General features: G+C 34.8%; 1 non-coding gene across 1 annotated transcript; it reads left to right on the plus strand.

Annotated features, from left to right (window-relative positions):
* The first annotated feature begins 2,276 nt into the window (after positions 1–2,276).
* LOC140330206 (U6 spliceosomal RNA) lies at positions 2,277–2,383 on the plus strand. Its single transcript, XR_011920675.1, has one exon. It is a non-coding gene; the product is annotated as a U6 spliceosomal RNA (small nuclear RNA).
* Positions 2,384–21,971: the final 19,588 nt, after the last annotated feature.

A 21,971-nucleotide genomic window follows, 5' to 3' on the forward strand; every position in this document is an offset into this window, starting at 1 on the left:
GCAGATGCTGCAGCTGCTGCTGTCATTTTAGCTGAATTTTTCACTTTGATGTCGCCTTGAAATCCTGCAAGCTGCATTAGACAAGCAACCTGTACTACTGGCCAGCAAAAGACCCATTGCTTTAGACAGTTATAGAAAAATCATATTCTCTTACGTGTGATAATGGAATGGGCTATAACCATACAATATACATCTTTAATAGCAATAAAGATGATAAAATTAAATCTTTGGCTTTAATTGTTGCTTTCATCAACAGGCTAATAGGGAGATCAGACAAGGCAAATAAATAATTCAAAGTATGCTCTAAATTAGCACAACTTCCTATTTTGGCATAACATTTTAGATCTTAGTTGCAGGATTTCCACAGGATGTTACACGTGTTAGAGCTTAGATTCTAAAAAACCTGATGTATAAATAGAAATAAACCTACATAAAATTGTTTGCATGCATTACGTCCAAAACACATATCAAACAACTAAGAGTCTTGTACATAAAACTGCCTTGTCTTCCTATAAGATCCATAGCACATAATATAATAGGACTCCTTGCCTGTCAATTTACAATATTCAGCAATCTGTTATTAAATGCTATACCTTTTGAAAAATAGTTTCATGGTTTTCAGGGCCATATTTACATCTGGGGACATATAGTATAGAAAACATGGTGCCTTAGAGAACTATGAGCTCCCATAAAAAACATATGCTGAAGCTCACTGCTTTATCTTGATCCCCCTGTAAAGTCACAGAAATACCTGTTAATTGTGTCAGTGAAGTCCACCAAATTCTTGGGCTGGGGTGGCAATGATGCTGCTCTGTTCCTGAACTTAGAGCAGAGTTGCCACTCTCTTGTATTCTGTACCCGCTTACATTTCAGTAAGATGAAAAATGTTGCAGGGGATGTGGATTATTTCTGTTGATTTAAAACCTTGTAGCTTGTCAATCAGTACCTGGGCAAACTGAGTCTTTTTTTCTGGATTGACAACATTGCCACTGTCACTGAAACTGTTGCATTGTAAGTTGCAGTGTCCTGGAGGAGGTGTATGTGAGACATCTGTAAACGTTCTCAGTTATCCAGGTTATTGCATATCTAACAGCACTCAGTCACATTTGACTGGATCTGTTCTTGTAATGTTAAATATTTTCCACAGTCTTCCAGACTGCTTCTTTAGTTCTACAAGTTTTCTGTTTAGTTGTGCATCACATATTACCTAATTTTACCTAAATCCATTTAATTTTACCTAAATCCCTGTACATCAACAAATAAGCAAATAGGTCCTAACATGTCACATTGCTGTAGTTAGATAATCACACTTGTATTATATTGTGTAATGTTTTCTGTTCAACCCTTGGTGGGATATATAGCAAAGCTTTAAATATATAAAGATAAAGGTTTAAAGCTCATATTCTATGCAGCCTACTCATGAGTTAGCTTCCTTTAATTTTTAATTGGATCCCCAAATATCTGAGGCATACCAGGTTAGTTGCACTGTACCCCACCAAAACTTTACATACATTGGAACATTGGTTGCTCCTGGTCCTCCTCCTCCACGACCTAAATCTATCCCCAATTTTTTGGTCTGTGAAGTTTATTCCATGGTTTCACACTAAACCACTAACTAGAAAAAATATATATTTTTTATAAGATATAAAATGACTCCCTTAAATAAAGAAACCACATCGACATAATTATAAAGCAATGACATTCACCAAGCATCAACTTCAAAGAGACTAATATTATTTATATAGTGCCAACATTTTATGCAAAGTCCATAGTCATATCACTAGCTGTCCCTCAAAGGAGCTCACAATCTAATGTCTCTACCATAGTCATATGTCTTTAACCTAGTCCAAGACAATTTTTGAGGGAAAGCAGATTAACCTAACTACATATTTTTTTGGATGTGGGAGGAAACCAGAGTACCCAGAGGAAACCCACACAAACACAGGGAGAAAATACAAACTCCATGCAGTCCCCTGGCTGGGATTCAAACTTGGGACCTAGCGCTGTAAAGGTGAGAGTGCTAACCATTGAGGCAACTGTGCTGCCTGGAAGAAAGCAATCTTACTTGTGTAATGTTTTAAACTATGATGTTGGGTGAATGTCAATACCAGAGCTTATTAAATACACTGACCCAGTCAAACAAAACAGATTATTACAGGGGTGTCAAACTCTTGCCCTGGGGCCAAATCTGGCCCACAATGTCCTTTTATTTTGGCCCCTAAAGGAATCCTAAATATGAATTGCAGCTGGCCCCCCCACTGCATTGAAATAACGCCATCCTCGTATTGGCAGGACATATACTAAAATTGGAACGATACAAAGAAGATTAGCATGGCCCCTGCGCAAGGATGACATGCAAATTTGTGAAGTGTTCCATATTTTTTACTTGATTATGATATTTTATTTTTTATTCTCACTTTGTTCAATTTACCTTTTACTTGTGTAAGTTATTGCTTTTATTTGAAAAATTGTAAATTTTAAAAATGTTTAAAAAAAAAGAAATAGCGCCGCTACTACAATTCCCGGCATCACTCGTGTCTATAAGCCAATGGGCTCTTTGCCGATGCGTGGCCCTGCAATGGACTGTTTTATAGACGCAAATAATGCCAGGAATTTTGGTAGCGGTGCTATTTTAATGAAGAGAGAGTTTCAGCGGCAGGCCACTTAAAAGATTTAGCTCCGCATTGGCCGCGTCTGGTATTTCCAGTACTCCCCCTCAGCTGTACTTTTCCTTGCTACTCCAAGGCATGGACTTGAATGGATGGATTTTTATAGAAGAATATGCAAAAAGGTTACCACTGAAATTTTACTCAGAAGGCTACAAATAGAGAAGGAGGCATAAGATTTTTTCTTAAATAAAATTAAAAAAATATGTTATGCCTCTTTCTCTATTTTAGGCTTGTTCCAGATTAAATGTGAAGCAAAACCTTTTTGTTTCCATGTGAAAAGGGTTTATATCTAATGAAAATGTTTTCAATAAATTTTAAGGTTGGCCGCGACTTTGTCTAAGTTTGTAATTTTGTCCCTCTGTGTGTTTGAGTTTGACATCCCCCACTATATTTGTTTCACTTTATAACAATTTTGTACAATCATATAGCCTGAACCACCATCATTACCTTTTTTTAATTACCTAAATTAGGTAATTTAGGTAATTAAAAAAAGGTGATTAAAATTACCTTTTAAACCTAAAATATTAGGAATGTAATATTTTATATAGATATAGCCACTTTTTAAGTACTTTTCATCACAGACTTGCATTAGGCCAGAAAAAACATTACTAAGGCAATCTGTACTGAGGAAAAAAACAATATTATACTTACTTCTCCTTAGGCTTCCATGGAACAGGGAGTGATGTCATCTTCCTGCAGACCAGATGCCAAGATCCATTCTTGCAAGAAGACATATTCATATCATTTTATCAGGGCAAGGAAGGGGAAACCTGGATGAAAAATATCTTTTGGAAAGTATTGGTTTTAGTATTTAGTTTTATGTAGTAATTTAAACTATTGTCAAATAATAAAAGCAAAAAAGAAAAACACAGTGAGACATATGTGAGTTGTACAAGCTGGATGTAAAATGTAGATGAATTTAGGCAGATTTATTGTATGCATAAAATCCATCAAAATGTCACCTAGGATGTTCAGTGTATGTTGATGATGATTTACCAAATCTTTTAATTTTGTTTTTACTGAGTGGAGAAGCACTTAATGCAAGCACATAATATGATGCACAAGACACCATACATGACTAAAGTCTTAATGATGCTTTTTTTTAGTGTTCCGGTGTATTCCCTTTTAGTAAATCAGGCCCACTGTATGGATAAAAGAAATTGCTGCAAAACTGTACCAAGATTTTCAATCTTTTTAGATTTGTCTAGGCAGCTTAATAAGATATTACCCAGCTAATTAAAGTAGTTTCTTGCTCACTGACCACATAATTAAGTAATCTGATGATTTTATTGGTAGATTTTAAGATTTATTTACTGATAAAAGAGACAGTTACAATGTAGATTACTAAAGTATTCGTCAATTTGCTTTGAGGTGTATAATAATAAATATTAACACAAGATGGATAAAATGAATCTTCAAAAACAAACAGTAAATGGATTTGCCCAGAAGTTCAAACAGATTCTGCCTGCATTACATAATGTGTTCTTGTTAACTAGAAGCCCTATTAGCCAAACTAGCTATTAAGTGAGGCAAGCGGTTTTTTATGTTGGACTTCTTCCCAGATGAGATCTTTCATCCCTTTGTACCATGTGTAAATCATTTTTTAAATAAAATAAGTGAAACTTTTCTTGCAGCTTGCATTATAAACTAAACATTTCATCATGGAAACTAGGTCACAGTTTCTAGTATAGAAATAGGCAAAATAAATACGTAGGACACACACTGTATCATTTATCAGTGCACGAAGTATACAGCATATAATTGAACTGTATGGCATGTACAATGTGCTGATTGTAGCTTTGTATTTAGAACAACAAATACCCATGTCTTCATATATTATGTGGTCCTTTCAGAGTAAGAGTATAAAAAACATAACAACTTATGTAGGTACTTTTTAAACAGAATGTACATGAGTAATTTTCTCCCAGATGACCAGGAATGTACATGAGTAATTTTTAGAATTTGCCAGCTCACAGCTGCAGCCAATAATGACACCTTCTTCAAACCACCCTGGGGTGGTGGTAATTAAAAAATGAATCAGGAGAGGTGCAGATTTGTCATGTTTTGATTTTATAAAATGTTTCTATGTGGATCTGATAGATATACAGAAATTAAATCAATTTGGAAATCTGGGTTATTACATTTTGCTGGGTTTTCATACTAATCAATATATTTAGTACTATGGTTCAAAACTTTAAACACCTATTAAGTTCACTGTGTTGCACCATATACAAGCATGGATTACCTTTCAGAGAGATGAAATGTTATTGAAAGAATTAAGAGTTTTTGATCTATAGCCATTTGTTTCCTTGTGTCAGAATTGAGACAATTTCAACACTTGGGGTGTTGGTTTGCAATTTTCTTGCTTGTAGAGATTATTGAGGGAAATAATGTTTGACTATGTTGTACCATGGTAAAATATTTTCATATAGCCACAATCTAACCATATTTGCACCATGGTGATGGCGTCCATGGAAATATACTCTTGCATGAAACCAGAACAGATGAGAATATAACGATCCCTCCTGTTAAAGTGAAGATTGAAGCAGCTGACAAGAATGGCTGCGACCTGGTTCTGCACGGCCCACAGTCCAGTATTTTTTATTTGTTTTTAAGCATCTAGAGCATAAGACATCAGCTAGAGTTTTTGTTTCACTACTCTTTTACCTCTTTTACCTTCACTACTCTTTTACCTACATTACTTTTACCTTACATATTTCCTATGCATCCATGAAAAGCTTTTATTCTGCTTTAATTTGATGTTTTCTGTTATGTTATTTGAAACTGATATGTTTACTAAACCAATTTTGGTGATTGAATGGGAGCTTTTTTATTTAATAAAATATTTTAACTTGATTGTTTTTGTGTTTTTTCACTATTTGTATTCAATAAATGGACAGGACATAGACCCCTAAATGCTCACAATTCTTACAGAATAATAAAAAAGTGTTCTTTAACATCATTCCATCACCGATTAAATACATTCATCCAGTATTTATTAGTGTATGGGCTGATGTCAGCATACAAAGGCTTCCCAGCTGAAATAGCGTTACCAGCCTGTAGGCCAGGAATCTTGCAGTTTTGACAAGGAAATTACATTGACATTAAAACCTCATGGCTTCAGAGTGGGCGATGTGTTGGTGAGGGGGGTTTTAAAATGTGGCTTTCTTAAACCTCACTGGCTGTATGGTAGGAAGGGAATATTAAGAAACAGTCAAGCCAAAACAAGACACAGCGAAGATCACCAGGAAATAAATATGTACTAACTCAACTTTTTATAAATTATCCTCCAATAATCACCCATTGTTAAAAACTAAATGAAGAAAAACGTTTTTTAGAGTTTAACTTTTGAAAATAATTTTATTTCAGATCAAGGTAAAGCTAAAAAAAAATGTATTTATGTATTTATTAAAAAATGTTAATAAATGTGTTTTTTTATCATAAATACCTAAATATGTTGTGACATAAAACACCTGCAATCATCTGAATAATAAATATGTAGGTTCTCTTTTTTCATTCAAAAGTCTGGGTTGAGCTGGTGATCAACCTGCATTGCTTACCTAAAATGGAAAAAAGTAGGGTCACATAACCCAACAACAGCAAGGTAATGAACTCACAACAGTAGATTATCAGAATAACAAATATATTTGAAGTAAGAAAGGATTTTTATGTATTTCAGCTATATCTCTGGCTGTTTTACTATAGTTTAGGGTTATGGTTAACTAGTTAAGTCTAGCCAACTCTTGTTGCAAAATAAAAAAAGAAAGAAAATTCCAATGAAAAAAAGAATAGTAACAATACAGAATAACCACTGGTAAAAACGTTTATTGCTCAGTGACTAAAAATACAATTATTCTCAACGGAAATCAAAAAATTTTTTTAAAAGTACCATTCTGCACTCCATAAGTATTACATTAGAATATAATATTATTGCATGCACTTCTTGGATAAATATTATGTTTATGGAAACATATTCAAAGTCATTCTTCACTCTTTTATATTCAGAAGTGATAAGTATGTTTCATGAAAATTTAAAGTCTTATTAAAAACATATTTCATATGCAGATCCAATCAATGTTATGTATATTTGCAGCTTTTTGCCAGTTCTGTACATCAATGTTGTCTGACTTTTGTTAGAAAAGGTCAATTTTTGAGTAATTTGTTAATGGCATAATTAAGCCTAATTACAAACTAATTCATGTAAAGTGCGACATTATGAAAATTATCTTGTTTAATACAGAGTAGAAACTGGGAATAGATTTTTTTCAAGAGCAATAATTTACTATAATATGGTAGAAAAATGTCTTATTTTGATTATTTGACCTTTAGTGGCCAAAGTCACACATTTTTGTACTGAATATTTTCTTATTTACAAACTTTTGTCATCTTTTATCCTACTCGAGGATTTTAAATATTTTTCCCAGATGACCAGGTATAAGTAGGTCCACATTAATAATAGCTTAATGTCTATTAGATAACGTGTTTTTTAGTGATTTTGATGTTGTAAAATGTATAAAGTAAAGCTCATATGGATAGGCAGGTCATGTCCCCACAACTGATGAAAATTACCAACCATGAATCTTCTAATAACTGAACCTGAATGAAGACACCTTAATGGAAAACCTAAACTGTTTGAAATCAAGAGAAATAAAAAATAATCTTGGGGGATGGGGCAAGACTCACCATAAGCTGGAGAGCCTATGGATGGATGCAAAATAGCCAACTATCAAAGATAAGCACATTTATTTAAATCATATAGATTCATGGTATATAGCTTTGCTGACTTCAACCATATAATCATTTATACAATTATGTTTTTCTATTTCCTTGCAGATGATTTGGCATTCTTCAACTTTATAGCACAATATCCTACGGTTAATCAACCAGCATATCCAAGATCATTTTTTGTACATAGCAAACAAATACACTTCTCTTGGATAAAAGCATGTGAAATTTTTGATGAACCACCTTAGGGTAAAGAGGCTGTTTACTAACGGAATCTGATTGAAAAAAAAAGCTGGAGGAAGGTTGGGCCATTCGGTCCAACTATGTTCGATAGAATAACATCAACCAGTAAACAAATTGAGCAAACATAATAATACTGATATAATTTACACTTATTGAGAAATTAACCTTTTATTGTCATTTGCCCTATTAATAATTTAACTAATGGTAGTAGATGTTGTCTAATTAGTTGTTGATGGTGATTTCTATTTTTTTTTACATCTTCTGTAATGAATAAGAATGGGATGAATAAATCTACATTCTTTAGTATTGTGTGTACAGCTCTAAGCACATCAGCAATATAACTATGGACCTTACTGTAATAAGCCTATAATTGCTCAAACATTGTTAAAATATGACATTTTACCTGGCATGTAAATGAACAAATTTTAATCAGTTTCCTACTAGTTTTACATAATATTGCTACAATACCTATTTACCTTCCTTGTAATTCAAAAACAGATGAAACTCTGACCCAATAAAGTGGCACTGAGATCAAATCAAAAGTATCTCAGAAGGCCAATGTGAACTTACTTTAATGTATTAGCTCTGTTGTGAGGAGATATTTTACTTTAGCATTCCCAACAAGGATTGATCATGCTCCTTTGATCCAATGCTTAACATGCATAATAAATTCATACCCTTTGCTTTTAAATATGCTTCAAACTTTTTTATGCTGTCATCTTTGACAGAGAGAACATGTATGTTTTCAAAATTAGAGATGAATGCTTCCATCAACTTCACTTTCTTTACTAACTGGAACACTAAGAATAAAAATTTACTAAAGTTTGTTTAATGTATAGCACATGTGAGAAGACCAGTGAAATCAGGATGCTTGTTTTATACCTTAGGCAGGTAGGATTAACCTTTTTTTATACATATAGACTGTACAATACCCAGTTCCATAACAATTAGGGGAATCACCACCATGTAAAAACACAAAACTTAAAAAAAATTACTTTGGACATATGTAAAACAAATGTGTTAAAAAAATAATGTTAAATTAAATGATTGAGTGTGTTTATTTAATTTTTTTTAACAGGTTTTTTTTCTTTTTTTTTTACAGGTTATCCTACAATGACATGATTTCTCTTACTCTGTATCACACTTACAGCACAGAAATATTATGATACATTTGTTACATTTTTCTTTTATCCACAGTGAGAAAAATGTAACAAATGTATCATATTACTGTGCCTGTTTACATAGTAAGAGATACTTGCCAGCATCTTCTCAATGATTGCAGGACAGTGTGCGATCCCCGGGGCACTACAGGTCAATTAACATTTAGTGCCCCGGTAGAGGTTTATTGGGGACAAATTTCCGCATTCATCAAATCTAGTGCCCTGTGATTTTGGATAGAGAAACTCTATCCAAGAACACATACACCAGTGAAATCAGGATGCTTGTTTTATACCTTAGGCAGGTAGGATTAACCTTTTTTTATACATATAGACTGTACAATACCCAGTTCCATAACAATTAGGGGAATCACCACCATGTAAAAACACAAAACTTAAAAAAAATTACTTTGGACATATGTAAAACAAATGTGTTAAAAAAATAATGTTAAATTAAATGATTGAGTGTGTTTATTTAATTTTTTTTAACAGGTTTTTTTTCTTTTTTTTTTACAGGTTATCCTACAATGACATGATTTCTCTTACTCTGTATCACACTTACAGCACAGAAATATTATGATACATTTGTTACATTTTTCTTTTATCCACAGTGAGAAAAATGTAACAAATGTATCATATTACTGTGCCTGTTTACATAGTAAGAGATACTTGCCAGCATCTTCTCAATGATTGCAGGACAGTGTGCGATCCCCGGGGCACTACAGGTCAATTAACATTTAGTGCCCCGGTAGAGGTTTATTGGGGACAAATTTCCGCATTCATCAAATCTAGTGCCCTGTGATTTTGGATAGAGAAACTCTATCCAAGAACACATACTACTAGCAAACAACTAGAAAACAGCAACCAGGCTCAGTGTTGCAGTCCTGTAGTATGTGTTCCTGGATAGAGTTTCTCTATCCAAGAACACAGGACTCCCTGTGTTTTTCGATAGAGGAACTCTATCCAAGAACACATACAACTAGTAAAGGGCTGCAAGAGCAATCAGTTTGCCCTTAATAGTCCCTAAAAATAACCCAAATTCTCCCATCATTGACTTCAATGGTGTTCGAATTTGGCATTCGATCACCCCAACAATATCTCACTATCCAATAAAATAGCTGTTGAATCGAATAGGGAGATATTCGACCAACATTACTCAACACGTTTGGACAACCTTCTTCAGGAGGGTATGCACAACAATCAATTTAGAAAGATATTGATAATAAGGTCAACAGGTGACCCCACAGTAACCACTTTTGACCAAAGAAGGCTGAACATTTAAACTGGAAAAAATCCAGTGAGTGCTGCTAGTGATGTATAGAAAATTCCTAATGCATAGTTCAGCAATGTTTTGAAGGTTTCTGGAGGCAAAACCAATGCGGGACAATATCCTAATGCCCAAAGTTGAGCAAAAAAGCTTGCTAGAGCACCAAAGTGTTTCTGTTTGACTCCATTGGGGTTACCGTGGATTCTGCTAAATATAGTTCTAAACTAGAAGTATGATGTTGTACCTAAAAGTTGGGTTTCCTTGGAAATGTTGATGTGTGCAACAGATTTACCTACTACTATTTGGATTCTGAAACAAATATGCAGTTTATCTTCCCCACTGTAAGTACATACTCTCTGTTGGTGGAACATGCGTCATAGACAATGGAACTGGTAATGCAACTCGGCTTTCCTTCCTCTCAGGGGTCATCACTACTTTCCATCAGGCCACCAATAATTTTTGGGTCATCCTCCCTGCTATTGTATCAGGTGGTTATCTGTGATTCTCCTTTTCCCTTACAGTTGAACTTGGTATTACACTGATGGCAATACGTGCAATTTTGCCACTTTGTGGGTTCTCTTTGTCACCCAATTTGGGATTATCAAGAACCCCACCCCTGGAACAAATCCTGGCATCAGACCCAGACCTCAGCATGCTATCTCCCAACTAAGATTATCCTTAAATGTAAACACCCAGGTCTCCCTTCATATCCCAGCCCTTGGGGAAGAGAATACCTAGTTTCTTTACTACATTAGCATAAGGGCCAGTGGGGTCTCAACCTAATAAACATGGGGAAACCATTGAAATAAAGTTCAGGATTTAAGGAAACACCAACTATAATTACTATATCCACAGATCACAGTATACTAGTATGGTGACAGTGAGAAGAATGCCTCTTACATTGCCTGCAAATGGAACGAAAGTCACCAATAGGGACAGCCAAAAAAATTGGTGTCACTTAAACTGACCTGAGAGGCACACATTGCTCATTGCTCAAGGAACCCTTACCACCCCTGGGGGAACCCTGGAAAGACTGCTCTAGATAGTATTACATGTATTTCTTCCTTAAAAACTGGAGTTCCGGCGTATATCGCCACTTTCTCATGGCTGCTAGGGCTCTGATCCCGAGTTTATGGAAACAATCTACAGTTTAATCTATTAAAGATTGCTTCTTGGAAACTGAGAAAATCTGTCACATGGAAATGCTATGCTAAAGAAATAATAGCTAAAGGATTTTCGGGCCTAGTGTTGAGAGTTACCATCCAAATTTATTACCCCTGTTTTGTCTAGTTTTCAATTTTTTATATTACTTTTTTTTTTCTTGCAATTACAGTCACTACTCAGCAAACAATTTTTAGTTAACCTAATAATTTATCCAAACCACATATAAATGCCTAATAATAAACATTACAAAAAATTATTTAAAAGCCTGAGACCAATAGTAATAGTTAGTACATTTTATGAGATGATCCATTGGAATTTCTACTATTTTCATTATTTACATAAGAAAATCACACAACACTGCACTTGTATACCAGTAATGTAAACAATATTATTCATTTTAGGCTGATTGTTTCTCCTCTAATGGAGTACTGAGCATGCTTTTGTTTCAGACCTTGCTTTGGGATTGCTGTAAATGAATCTGCCAATCTGACTAGGAGAGATACAAGCCTACTGAGCCTTGATATGAGCTGAAGATAAAATAACTAAGCTTGACAGATATAATAGTTTAAGTGATTTCAAATTAACAATATCCCACTGACCGCAAGTGAAGAATGGCTTCATTCTCCTGCAATGAAATATGCTCCAGGGACTCATTATACAGAGCGAAGTAGTGAAACCAGAGTAAAATAATTGATGCTGAGCAAGAAAAATGACAGCCATTTAATGATTTAAAAACTCATCCCTAAAGATTTCACAGGAAGTAAAAATAATTTTTTTGCTTTTCATTCAAGATAGTCTTATGGTAGAAATGGATGAAACACCTTATTGTTTTTGGCAAAAGCAGCATGCATCTTATTATCAGAATGGACCCATGTTAATACAGACTAGTTTAATAATATTTTGTACAGACAGGTTGTCATTCACTGGCTGTAGAAAATGGGAGGCATAAGAAAATTGGGAGGATAGGCCCCTAACACTATGGCCTCTACCATAAAAATTTGCATAAGTTTTAATTTCAACAACATGCAGTTAAGTCCTGTACAAATAGAAGATTTCTATCGTTAGAAATGATCATTCATGAACAGGTGACAAAGCATCATTCTATTCTATGAAAGATGGAGCTGGAAGGACTAATAAGTGGCACCATACTTACCATAGAAAAGTACGACATTCAACTCCAATTTGTTGTTCATTGATCTGCCTGGAGATGATGATGGAAATGATGTTGTGGGACCACTGTACATTTGCTAGATTTTCATCCAGACTGATCATGACTCTTTGCATTGGGTGACAATAATCTAGCATGTGTTGATAACTTTACTCTCTGATTTAGTTAACTGCATACTCAGTCCAGCAAACAGTAAGTAATACATGGTGTGACAGGGAACAGGGTGTCAGGGCTTCCTCACTGAAAATACAGGTAAAAGGAATTTAGAATAATTAAACGGTAGAGAGATCTAGCCCAAGAGTTTGCAGAAGAGCCATTTGGCAGATGTTCCAGCAATATGGTAACCCCAGCCAGGTAACTTTCACGCTCTTAGTGAATGTAGCTTTGACTCATATCCATTGTAGAGATGTTGTTCAGCAAAGTGGGATACTGAATGAACATGTAAACTGCTTTGCAAAAGACTGACTCCTTACACCTGGTATTTTGCCTTCGCTATAAAAAACTCTGGCATACAACCTTCCATAAAGTTGTTGGAATAACTATGAAAGATAGATCTGTCTATATTGATCTAAAATGTATTGCATTGTATGCACACCTATAACTGTTTTTCCAAAAAATCGTAAAGATCATATACATCACAAATGGAATCCTTCACTAGGATAAAGTCATCACTTTCTGGCCCCAAAACTTCACCTGTATGTTAACTGACAAGCATCTTGGGGTGAAGCTCCTGTATTGTACCTCTCCCAGTATAAATCCACCTTATTTGTAAGGTGTTGCTTTGACTTTTGTCTTCTTATCCACAATTGTGGATCATTTATAACATTGTATGACGATGTATACATTGATGTATGTATATATCAATACTTGTTTCTACTTTTGTCAACAAACCCCAGCTTTTTCTGTTGTTTTTCTTATGTACAGTTTGCAAACATTGCAAATAGGTTTGTATTGTATTCATGAAAATATTTTAAAATGATCACACACATAAGTCATTTTTGTGCAGCAAGCAATGACAAACAATGTCACTAATAACTACACGTTTTGTGGTTAGCAATTATTGTTATCACTTTTTAATCCAACTTTTTGTTTTATTAGTATTGATTGGCTCTAATGCTGTAAAGGTCCTGTTCTTTTGCAGCACTTTCATTGTACTCTATTCTCTTTGGGGTGTGGCATCTATTGTTTACCAACTTAAAAAACATTTTTCGGTCATGTTACTTGGTATTAACTATAGAATTGAGGTAACTACATTTCTATTGCTTGGATGCAAACTTCTTCAATCACAATATTATGAGACCTGCTGCAGACAAATGGCAGCAACCTGATGTGTGTTGATAACAACTTAGAACCCCAAAGCAAAAAAGGTCCCCAGCAAAAACAAATGAAGAAAATAAACCTAAAATAAATTAAACCTCCTTAAGTCATGTTGCCTTTTGTGACTTGCCTTCTGTCCATGCATGTGGCTACCATCCCTCCCCCCAGGTAAACAACCCCCGCACAACCAGCCGTCCACATGATCTAGAGGTAAACATGTTGATTCATCAGGCTACTTGGAATATTTTTGCGATAATGTTATTGTCACCAAAAATGCAGACCAAGGTAAGAGGGCTCGTTTTTTTCTCCATTAATTGAAATTACAGTGTAGATAATAAAAAGCATATTTTTCCTCATTGTATCACAATGCTTTCCCCACAGCTCACCTGACTTTTGGCATTTAACTCAAAAAGTCAGCATGGGCTTTCCTGATCAAAACTTTGATTTACAGAAAAGCAACCTTCATTCAAGATTTAACAATATTCAGGGACAATATTATGTTTATGGGCTTTGCAATTAACTTGCAAAGTTGAGATACATATTTTTACAAAAATAAATGTATCAGTTTCACCCATGAATACAGGACATCTTCTTACATTGCTCCATGATCCAAATCGGATATTTGTGTGTCCATTGTAGCACTTTCACTAGTGGGCAGGGATCTTAATACACGGCATGCTGTGATACACTGTCAGTTCTGACTCCATTCTTTATTGGCTAGCATTGGGTTTTCCAGCAAATTGTACTAGTAGCTTTTCAATGGGAATGGACTAAAATGACTAACCACATGCAACTCTTTGGCCATGATTTATTAAAACTCTCCAATGCTGGAGAGGATACACTTTCATCAGTGAAACTAGGTGATCCAGCAAACCTAAAATGGATTTCTTAAGTAATTTGCTATTTGTTAGCAAATGTTTTCAATCCTGGACCAGATCCGTTCCAGGTTTGCTGGATCGCCCAGCTTCAATTATAAAAGTTTATCTTCTCCAGCCTTGGAGGGCTTTACTAAATCAGGTCCATTGAGGCTTGGGCAACTGCGTCCCCATTGATGATTCAAGGGTTGTCCTTCCTTTGACCCCTTTTGGTAGGAATGTACCAATGCACGTCAGGAAAACACAACTATTTTGAAGATTCTCTCAACCTCAAATGCCTCCTGTACATCACAATATAGTTCTTATCAAAGTTGCTCAAGTGCCACATATATCCAACCCCTTGACAGGTGCCAGGGTAATCAATGTTATTCATTTTTATGTTTTAGCATATCTATGTCCTGATTTAACTGTTCCTAGTAGTAGCTTTCCAGACTTCATACATCAGAGGAGGTCTTCCAAAACAAATAATGGTCCATAATGAAATCAGCAGTGGCATTGTGCAGTAACCAGCCTGCTACTTAAGTGGGGATAATATTTATTATAAAATCATTGATTTTAGCGTTATTATTGTTAAGAACACACAAAAGCTATACAGTTTTATATGCTTACAGTACGCAAATAGCAAAACATGCTGTTAGTTGTTTGAAATTTCATTATTTTAAAAAGGAACAATTATGTATTTAATGTTTCTGTCAGCGATATGTTTAATCATGCATTAGTAGAATATGTTCTCTAAGTCATTTTTTCCAGTAGCTAAAGCCAGATGCATACAACTATCAGTCAGCACAATGTATAGAGGTCAGTACACTGTGTGCTGAAAAGATGACAGTCCTTTCACTTGTAAGTGCTTTCCTGCCATATTTTACAGTCATATTCCTGAGATAACCATTTCAATGTCAGAATAACAATAAGGCTGCAAAATGGCAAAAGTTCACAGCTATTAACTTGTGAAAAGAGAACATACCTGAGCGTTTTACAGGATTTGACATTTTACCAGATGATTCTGTAGAAAATTGAAAGCAGTTCTCATTCGTGATATAGAACAATTGTTATCTGAGGTCCACAAATGTTTGATAAATGAATGAAAAGTAATTGTGATTTTATTGTATCATGGTCATTCAAGTACTTTTTTCATACAGTAAATTAAGAACTCATTTGCATCAACACATACAGTACTTGGTTTTTGTCATAATATTGTCCATGAAATTTGGTGGAATAAGCTGAACTGGGGTGGTGTCAGGAAACACCAGTAACTGGAGTTACAACCGTAACTGGATCTTAAAGGCCATCTGCGGCCAACATACAACCAAGGCGAACTTTCAAAGCAATCATGTTAAATACATAGCTCAACAATTTTTTTTTTCATTTGCCAAGGATTTTTTAATATATTTAGTGTATTTCAGGTCTGCTGAATCCAGAAATGACAACAGTTTCATTGAATTGGCTCTAATTCTTGTGATACAGGAATTGGAATAGACAATTTTACCAACAACAAATGTTAACACAGCATATTATTATCAATCCTAATTTACATCGATGTTTTGCATTTTATATATTAAATGTAGCATTATTTTCATGAAGCTTTCAGTTTCTTTCTTTTTATTCATGCATTTTCATTTATTCATTTATTTTGAAATATTTGTGGTGAATATTATCAGCAAAAACTGAGAGAACACATTACAGAATTTGTGAAACAAGCATATCTTGCATATTTTGATATTAAACTGAGGGGCCAAGATAAGTATTGGGCTCCCCATATGGTATGCAAAACTTGTGTAGAGTGTCTACATCAGTGGAAAAATGGAAAACTGAAAAATTTTAAAATTTGTGTACCTATGGTATGGCGAGAGCCCAAAAATCATCATAACGATTGGTATTTTTGTGCTGTGATTGTAAAAGGTTTCAATCATTAAAAGAAAAACAAGTGGGAGTACCCTGATTTGGAATCAGCAAGATGACCTGTGCCGCATGGTGCTGATGTTCCCATACCAGTGTTCAGTACACTCCCTGATATTCCTGTATCTGACATGGAGGATATACAGGGTTTGGAGGGTAATCCAGGAGTAAGCAGTGGAAGTGAATATGAAGGAAGTGTTTAATCAAACCAGCAGTTCTCCCAAGAAGAGCTCAATGATTTAATACCAACCCAAGTTTGTCAAAATAAGCATCTGAACTTTTAGCATCCAGGCTAAAGAAAAACACTGTCTGAGACCGGAGGTTAAAATAACGGAGAAGAGAAGAGACACTCCTACCATATGTCAGTGAAGAAGGAGACTTTGCCCCTGATTCATCAATAAAATCCGCGCTCGCTGGAAGCGCGAAAGTACGCGCGGCCATCAATCGCGGATTACCGCGGTCCGGACTCGAGTGTGCGCGTACACTCGCCTCACTGCCAGCCGGATTCCAGCCTTCACAATAGGGAGCGTGATGTCCCCTGAGACCATCAAACTCCTTGTACATGCTCCTATCATCTCCCGTCTGGACTACTGTAACATCCTTCTCTCTGGTATTCCACTAACCCGACTCTCTCCTCTACAATCTATCATGAATGCTGCAGCCAGACTCATCCATTCTTCCCACCGCTCCTCTTCTGTTGCATCTCTTTGCAGACCACTACACTGGCTTCCATTTCACCTTGAATCAAAGATTGAATCAAATTCAATCTCATTTGCTTTGCTTTGAAATCCCTCCACAGTTACTGTCCCACTTACATTTCTGACCTGGTAAAAAAGTACTCCCCCTGCCGCTCTCTCCACTCCTCCAATGACCTCCTAATACCTTCCTCACTCATAACCTCATCACACGCACGGTTACAAGACTTCTCTAGAGCTGCCCCAACTCTCTAGAATGGTCTTCCTCATCCTATTTGCTTTGCTCCTACTTTCTGCTCATTTAAAAGAGCACTCAAAACCCATTTATTCAAACTTGCCTACCCATCGTCTTCTGTCTTTTAAAACCATCACTATTTCCCACCACTACATATCTCCCCTCCTATTGTGTGTAAATTCCCCACCTCCTAGATTGTAAGCTCTTCGGAGCAGGGTCCTCTCCTCCTGTATTACTGTCTGTTTTTAGTCTGTCATTTGCAACCCCTATTTAATGTACAGCGCTGCATAATATGTTGGTGCTATATAAATCCTGTTTATTATTATTAATAATAACCTGAAAGATTCCCCACCAGAGAATGTACACTGGATTTTGCAGGGTTTTAAGAGACAGAAGACGGGTAGGAGAGTTTGAAAAGATGGGTCTTGAGCGCCCTTTTAAATGAGCAGAAAATAGGTGTAAGCAGATAAAGAAATGTTGAAAATTACCCTTTAAAACCAAATTATTATTTAAAACTTTGTATAGTATTTTACTGATTTGGTTTACACATACCTAACAACAGGCATATTTTGAGATAATAAATAGAGCATAGGCTTGCACAATGATGCAGTAATGCTGTGACATTTAGGTGTATTGAATCCTAGAATCAAAAATGTATTCTATTGCATATTTTATGGTGACTTTTTTAAATTTTGTCCCTTTTGTGTTCACGTGATCCTGATAGTTTTACACCTTTGGGGACAAAATTTACTCACTTCACTATGTTTACAGAAGAACACCTTTTACCCCCTAGAACAGGAAGTGTGTAAGAACTTCCGAACAACTTCCCTGTCCTCTGTTCTGTAGTCCATAGAGTTGATTAGTACAGGGTTGATAAAACTGACTAAGATTTTATTATAGTACAAGTTCTACGTTATCAGCCCACTTTGGCAATTTAGAAGCTCATTGAATGTGTGGTAGAATTAACAGGTCTTTTTGTTTTGCACAACCAGATAACAAAACTTAGTTTAATTGTATATTTAACAGACCAAATGTTTTAAATAAAAGTAGTTCAATATTAGGGTTTGTTTTTTCTGTAAGGTATTCAGCAATGATGTTTTCAGTACATCTTAGGCCTTTTTTTTCTAAGTTAATTTGCACGGTTTAAGGAACACAAACACAGCAATTTAATCACAAAAGTTTTTCCATTTTTAACATTTAGATAAAGCTAAGAAAGTGACAGGGTAATGTGTATGTTTTACCTGTCACTTTCTCTGACAAATTCACCTTCCTTCCAGAATTAAAAATGATGTGAAAGAGGTTGGTAGTTTTAATTATATTTTCCATTCATTCTCATTTTCACCAGAGTAAAAGAATCAGCAGGAGGAGATGTACATGAATGCATAAAAACAATGCAGATCTGTGGTCACTCATTTCATTAAACAATGAGTAAAAAAATTGCATGTGTATGTATATATATATATATATATATATATATATATATATATATATAGCTATATATACATCTTGTGGTTCTTTTATATTTCAGTGTTTTTTATTGTGACAGCAAGAGTAACATGATAGAAGATAGAAAATATAAAAGGTGAAACAATTGTTTGGATATAGAAAAAAAGAGAAACTGTAACACGACTATGAACAATAAATAATACCAATATTTGTCAGTTGGCTTTATTTGTCCAAAAAAACAATTATGTCCTGGTTCCAATTTGACTTGCTTGACACGCTTTAATTACAGTAAAGTGGTACTGTACTCACTGGGACTAAAATCAGTTGGGGAAAGATATTAGGAAAGTGCATATTCTGGTGTTAGAGCTACAGAGGAGAGATTATTTGACCCAAAAAAACGAATGGTTGGACGAGGCTGAGGAAAAGAAAGAAGGGGGATGAATTTCCATTGGTGGAAAGAATTCATTTTTATGGATTACTAGCAGGCTGCATAGGCAGATTGAGTTGAGTTACGGAGAAAATTAGCTTGTAAACTCTTGTCCAAAATCTAGTTACCTTGGGCCAAGTCCACCAAATATAGGCCATAATCCCCCCTAGAGCACAGCCTTAAATGCAAAGCAGTGAGGTTTGGGGATTCAAGTGATGCACTCTATTTGGTACCATGTTCCAATACCATGGGGTCCTTTGATTCAATCGGCTTGGTACTGTGATATTATATATAGGTGACATTATAGTGCTTTCAAATTCAAAAGTATATATTTATATTATTATTTTTACTATTATATAAAATTTTAAAACATAAATGATATCGTATTTGTAACATAATGTAAGGTCAAGCCATCTTTTCTTCTATTAGTAGTTTTAAAATGATATTTTTTGTTTTATAAAACCATTCACATCATTGAAGTAATCTGCAAAACACAGTCAGACAAGTACTCATATGTGTTCTTGGACTTGTTAGGTAGATGTAAGTGAGGTTAAGGAGACATGGGTATACCACATCTGCTTAATAATATTTATTTGCATTAAAAATTAGATTATTGTAGTTGGTCCCTCTCTCATCCTTTAGTGCAAATGCTGTGGAAATTTAAGCCCTGGAATGATTGATGCTGTGACTGTTTAGTGTACAAGTACCTAGGTCCATAACCATTTATTGCAGGGAGTTACACATCAGGGAGCATTCCTACCAGTAGCAGGCCATCGTCCAATGAGAATGCTTCCTAATATGTTTGTTTAACAACATTCAGTGAACAACATGCTCAATGGTTTCATTACCCATGGATGGAAGTGTTCCTATTGGCTGTTAGGAGGCAAAACATCTCCCCATACTCTGCAGCAACAGAATTATTGAACATAAGATGGTGAAGCAGAAGAAAATAGATAATAAGACTTGACTAGACTAGGGCTAGACAAAGGCTAGAAAGCACAGAAGGGTAATTTTTCTTTTGTGAATTGTTTTGCTCCTTTTCCTCTGTAACAGTGGGCTTACAGCCCGTTGTGTATAGTGTTTACAAGCAGCGGTAAATATTCCTATTGGTTGGTGGTGTCAGGAGTGGCCCTGCCCCTTATAGACCACAAGCCAATAAGAACACTCAGTAAGACACTCACTGGCTGGTTACATCAATGATTTAATGGCTTACAGCCCATTCTTTACAGCTGATCTCTGCACCTCAATTAGTTTTAAGTTTGCAATTTTAATAATTATATTTAGTTATAATTATAAGTTTGTTCCTATTTCATTACACATTTGTTACATAAATAAAACAATTTTACAGAGTGATCATTTTTTTTCTAACATTGAACATTCTTTAATCTTTGTTTCACCAATAGTTCACCATATGCTTGCTTAATGAGTATGTGGCTTTTTTGCTAGTTGGCACCAAGTGAACCTTTGCCATCAAATCATTTGTTAAGCTTTCATTTCTTGCCAAAAGTAAATGAACCCATATTTAATATTTACAATGCAGTGACAATGTATGGAAATAATGTTAATATCCACATATATATCCATAATATTATTTAGTATTTTTTTTCCTTATTCGTTGCATTCGTTGATTTGATGGATTTTGAGATGAAAATAGTAATAGCAAAACTACTTAAATGATTCAAATTGCAATCGGTCTAAATAATACTTATTTCTACATTTACACTGTTTTCATAATCATGGTTTCAATTTAAATTGTACATTTGTGTAAAAAAACTTAAATGGTTATTTTTTTATAAAAAATTACTTTTTAATGTATGAAAAATAGATGCCCTATCTCAGGTAATCCTTGCAATAATTTTTTAAGCAGCAGGATACAGGACTATCAGACTGAGTAGATAATGATATCAGCTGTTTTCTTCCAAAACAACAGGTGCTTTGGCATGAAAAAGTATATCATCATACTGAGATGATGACATCAGTTCATACTTCAGTTTAATTATAAACTACCTCTATTAATCCTCAGTTAATTAAACCTTTGTGTATTATACAAGGTGAAGTACAAACATAAAAAATGAAGTTATCGACAAAGAATACCAGAACGTACATTAACAATTAAATTTTCGTGTTTGCTTTAGCCTCACTTTGTTTTTGGCTGTAGCAATACAGAGTATGTTTAAGTATCATACAATATTTAATCTGCTGGTTAGGTATAGTCTAATACCCACCTCTTCTAAACCTTCTAAACAGCTGTGATTTTCTTTTGTTGCATGGAACATGGCTTTGAAAGGAATGTATATACACACATTCAATATATATATATATATATATATATATATATATATATTGTTTTTAGATTTACATGGAAAATGATTGGTAAAATATAAGTAATCTTATTATAAACATATTACATTTTGATATCCTATCTTTTTTTGTATTATTTGCATGTACATGGGGGCATCCTTATCTGTTTACTACACTGATCCTTCACATAACGATGTTTGGAGACACATTGGGTTAACTTACTAATGGAGCTTTTTTGTTTACTGAGCAAACTGAAACATTACCCTGCAAGAGAAAATACTAAGCTTAGTAAATGTGGTAAACATTCACTTTGAAAACAGTACCGAGTCACATTCAAGGAAAAGTAAAAAAAAACCTAATTCACCAAATACTGCCACTGCAATGAC

Source organism: Pyxicephalus adspersus, chromosome 4, assembly GCF_032062135.1.
Source record: "Pyxicephalus adspersus chromosome 4, UCB_Pads_2.0, whole genome shotgun sequence".
Lineage (NCBI taxonomy): Eukaryota > Metazoa > Chordata > Amphibia > Anura > Pyxicephalidae > Pyxicephalus > Pyxicephalus adspersus.